Source organism: Saccostrea echinata, unplaced genomic scaffold, assembly GCF_033153115.1.
Source record: "Saccostrea echinata isolate AGI-Se365-2 ecotype Australia unplaced genomic scaffold, CSIRO_AGI_Sech_v1 ptg000029l, whole genome shotgun sequence".
Lineage (NCBI taxonomy): Eukaryota > Metazoa > Mollusca > Bivalvia > Ostreida > Ostreidae > Saccostrea > Saccostrea echinata.
Window position 1 is genome coordinate 25,479,974 of NW_026889778.1, and position 4,993 is coordinate 25,484,966.

Here is a 4,993-nt window from a genome sequence, read left to right on the forward strand (position 1 = left end):
TAATTATTCTCACTTTACAATTATAATCTTTTCAGTTAGTACGGAGACATTATTTTTATACACCTCCAAATTATAATCTTGTCAGTCGATTCGTACACATAATTTTTATTTTGCACCAAGATTATAATTATTCTTGCTTCAACAATTTATAAGACTTCACCTCCTGTAACAATAATGTACTGACTGAAAATAAATAAAAATGTACACGCTTAAAAATTTTAATGTACCAAGTCGACGTTATAATCTTTGCAACAATAATAATGATGTGCGCCCTTGTTCGCAATTATTTTTATTTTTCAACAGGAAAGATAACTTCTTTCCTAGTGACAGGAACGAAAACTCTGTCCTCCTGTTGAAACAATAATTATGTTGAGACGCGATTATAATTGTGACTGCACACATTATTTGAAGCGTGAAGGAAATATTATCTTGAGCGTGGAGAAATATTATATGAAGCGTGGAGAAATATTATTTGAAGCGTGACGGAAAACAAGCGTCGATGCGAGGGAGATCGTCACGTGAAAAGGCCATGTGCGCTGTTCGATCATGTAAACAAAGTGGAAGACAGAAAGTCCAACATTAGCTAGGCTATAAGAGGTAAGTAAAGACTAATCATTAATGTACATGTAAATGACTGGCATCATTCAGATAATGTCTCTTGAATCAGCTGTCAGTTTATTGTAATTAAGCTAGAGCTACCGAACAAACAGGTAGTTCGAATTGCCTCAGACAGCTGTCAGAAATAGATCATGTGCATAAATGTGAGATTAAGCACATACTAGTACTTTATTAAAACCACCTGCCTGATTAAGAGCATATAGGGACGATCATTTGATTGGGGGGGGGGGGACTGATAGATTAAGAAAATAAATATTTTAACCTCTACCCCCACCCCTTTATGAAAAGGTGGTGACCTTAACATGGTGAAAAATGTTTTTCCTAACCAAAATTATTTCTCATCTACCATGTCTACTACTTTGTACATGCCATAATCATACTCGTACATGTACCCGTTGATATTTTTTAGATTTTGCATACAGTTTGTCTTTCTGCCACAGATTCAAAGAGAATTCAGATAGAAAATGGAACTATTGAACAATAAATTCTGCCTGGAAGCAAGAACTGGGGATTACAGTGCAAGGGATACCCGCTGCTCTATTTCAAAAGTTATTGGTAAGGTGATTAAGTCCTTGATAAATATCATTAAAAAATATAGCCTTTGTTAACAATAGACAACTTAAACATTTTCCAAAAAGTATTTCTCTTTGTGGGGAGAATCTGGGTTCAGCTGGAATGAGGGACTGTTCTCCCTTTAAGCCAATTAAAAAATTATAATGTGTTTGTTTTTGGTAACATGCCAAAAATATTAGGGAAGGTAGGTAGGCGATAACTTTTTTTTTTTTTACTTTGCTTTTTATTAGCTCACCTGAGCCAAAGGCTGAAGTGAGCTTTTCTAATCACATTTTGTCTAGTGTCCATCTGTCTGTAAACTTTTCACATTTTTTACTTCTTCTCAAGAACCACTTGACCTACATGTATTTCAACCAAACTTAACAACAAAGTGTCCATGGGTAAAGGGGGTTCAAGTTTGTTCAAATAAAAGCCACACTTCCTTCCAACTGGAGATAATTACAAATTAATTTAGTGAAAAATTAATATCATCTTTTAAAAATCTTCTTCTCAAAAATCTGTGGGCCAGGAAAGATGAAACTTTTGTGGAAAAATCCTCAGGTAGTGTAGATTCAAGTTTATTTAAATCAGGGGTAGGGTGGGGCTATAATGGATTATCAAAGTTTTACATAGGAATATATAGGGAAAATTTAAAAAAATCTTCTCAAGAACAGCAAAGCCATGATTAGTCATATTTATATGGAAGTTTCTTCAGATAGTGTAGATTCAAGTTTGTTTAAATCAAGATCCCTCGGGGAAGGTTGCGGCCACAATGAAAGTTAAAACTTATAGGAAAATAATCTTTAAAAAATCTTTGAAAGCCACAATTAGTCAAATAAATATGGAAGTTTCCTCAGTAAGTGTAAATTCCAGTTTCTTCAAATCATGCCCCACCACTTTAGGGGTAGGTTGGGACCACCAATATGTATTTAAACTTTTCAATACTGAACTGATTTCTGCTTTTTTTCTCCTAGCCACAGTGCTCGGGTGAGATATATGGCCCTTAGGGCTCTTATTTTGTAAGCATCAGTCAAATATTCAGTATGCCGCTGTTTTTTGTTTTGTTTTTTTTTTTGTTTTTTTGTTTTTTTGGGTCATAGTCATATATAAATAGTTAAATACACATATGAATAAAATGTACACAACAAAACAATTGTACTCATTAAAACACTTGGATAGACATGTTTTAAAAGTATCATGGGGGACATCCTTGCAATGCCAGGGGTCCTGGGTCCTGGCTAATTTCATGTGATATTTTAAGTCTTGCTTCTCTCATTGAGAAGCACCAATCAAATTGAAGCTTTCAGAAATATTTAGATATGATAATGTAAACAGGAAGAATCTCCCGTTACAAGTTGTTTATCATAGAATATGGCTTAATGTGATTGGTTGAGAGATGAGAAAAACAATGGATTTGAAAATTCCCCTAAAGATAATGCTACAGTCAGCCCATGATATTAATGAATGAAATTGACCAGGGGTCCCATGCAATGTATTGAATCAGGGCCCCTTGGCATTGCAAGGGGGGGGGGGGGGGTGTAGCCAGGACAAGTCACTTCAGATGCATGACACTCCTAACCATTTTACAAGGGTCTGTTTTTCCTAGGGGGTCAAAGACCTTTTTATTTTTGCTTATTTTCTTAAGCATTTAATATTTTTGTAAATTCCTTGTGGGTCTCCTGTAGATTTATGCTTACTGTATGCATAGCATAGGATTAATATAATTATGTACTATTTAATGTAAAATGTTCAGGGCATAATTATTAATAGTGTTATTGGTTTTGTATTCATCACTCATATAACAGAATGTCTTTTGGCAGTTTACCTTATATTATTCATCATATTGTGTACATGAATAAAAGATAGAACAAAAAATTTAAAGCCAAACTCCGTTGACCACAAAAAAAGGACTTGTGACAAATGAAATAAAATGTAGATCATAGATGCATTATTTCTCAAATCCATCAGCCTGGCTTGATTTTCTTGAACTTGGGTCTCTTTTTCTGTTTTGACCTGGAAGTTCATCTGATCCAATGGTTCAAGAGAGCTTTTCTGATCCCTTAAGGACATACGCAACGTAGTTTGAACTTTATTGTCGTTTTCCTTGGAGTTGTAGAGTTCCAATACTTAAAGGAACTGTGTGCTACACTTTAATGTCTATATATTCTGTTGTACACTTCTTCTTAAACAAGTTTGGATAAACATCTAGAATATATGTTTAGTAATTTTCGTATATTTTTCTTTGAATATTATACAAGAATTTTGCCTCAATTGGTGTCTTTTCAAAACCCTTGGTATTATTAAATAAAAATACTCCACCAAAGGAATTGTCAAATAAATTGCACCTTGAATTTTACAATGAAGTCTATGGGGAGTGCAGGTTTTATTAAGATATTGTAAGAAGTAATTTGAATTTCATGTAGAGCTCTTGGTGAAAATATGCATAAACTCTCTCTTTATTAAAATATGAAATAAAATGAATCATTTGCCACAGATATTTTGATAAAATTAAATTTTTGGGTTTTTCATCAAGGGCAGATAACTCTTCAAAAAATGTTAAAGTGCAAAATGACCAGCTTCTTTCATGTTATCAGTCATGTGAATTTGGTTCATTTCCCTTTCATCATTATCTAGCAATACATTTTTAACTAGTTTAAAATGATTCAAAACAGTTCAAAATCCATTCAGTATACACTGAATACCTTAATACATGTATCAGACTTTCTCAACAGAACTACTGGACCAGTTTTAACTAAACCTGGCACAAATGAAGGAGAAATTTATTTTCAATGAGGAGAAAACTAAAAAGTAATAAAATTTAAGTAAACAATAAATCAATTCATTTTGGCATGAAGACCATTGGTTTCACTAATAGGATGCTTCCTTTTCATACTAGTTATCATGAAAAAAATTGGCAGGAAAAAAATTCTCCATCTCAGGTTTCCCTTGATTATGCATGGTAATTATAAAAACTCTAACTGTGTTTCAAACTTTTTATTTCAGGGAATTTGTGATAGAAGATTGTGCAGATCTGGACAAAAATTCAATGTGAATAACTTTGAAGAAAGAAATCTTGGCAAATTTCAGAGAATTTTTGATGGAAGAATATGTGTTGTTCCTGAACATTTTGCACATGAAATTTGTCCTTTTGACATCATTTGACACTAATTTGAAGTGATGCATTTTTGATAAATTTGTACATGTATATGAAATACCCCATTTAAAGTGTCACATCTGTGTCTCAGGTTACTGCTGATAAAGTGGGATCTGCATGAGTGAACAAACTTGAATTTCTGCATTTATATTGATTGCATTTATGAAATTTGTATTTATATTTACCAAAGTACCAAAGAATGTGTTAAAATTATATGAAAATGGATGATTTGTGATGATTTTTTATGGTATTTTCTTGGATCTGAATGTCAAACATATAAAGGAATGCATGTTGGAAAAGCTGGATTGACTTCTTTGAGCTCTGCCATACATGTATGTACATGCGATAATGGCATTTTTATGTATGTATATGGCAGCTTATGGTGAAGGTCGAAGTTTTTCAAATTCATGTCAAACTCCAAGGTCAAGGTCAAGAGATCACAAATGTTATTATCCAAAGACAGGTCTTGTCTCAAGAAATGTGCAAGTAAAATACGAAAGCCCTAGCACTTACCTTTGAAAAGTTATGGTGAAGATTAAAGTTTTTCAAAAGTCGAACAACAAGTTCAAGGTCAAAATTAATGGTGGTCATGGGAAGGTCTTGTCATAAGAAATATGAAGCCCTAGCCCCAACTGTTCAGAAATTATTGCCAAGGTAAAAGTTTGGTAA

General features: G+C 33.2%; 1 long non-coding RNA gene across 1 annotated transcript; it reads left to right on the plus strand.

The window, feature by feature from the left end:
* Window positions 1-579: 579 nt before the first annotated feature.
* Window positions 580-4,550, plus strand: LOC133194664 (uncharacterized). Its single transcript, XR_009722156.1, has 3 exons — window positions 580-597; window positions 1,028-1,173; window positions 4,174-4,550. It is a non-coding gene; the product is annotated as an uncharacterized LOC133194664 (long non-coding RNA).
* The last annotated feature ends 443 nt before the right edge of the window (window positions 4,551-4,993 follow it).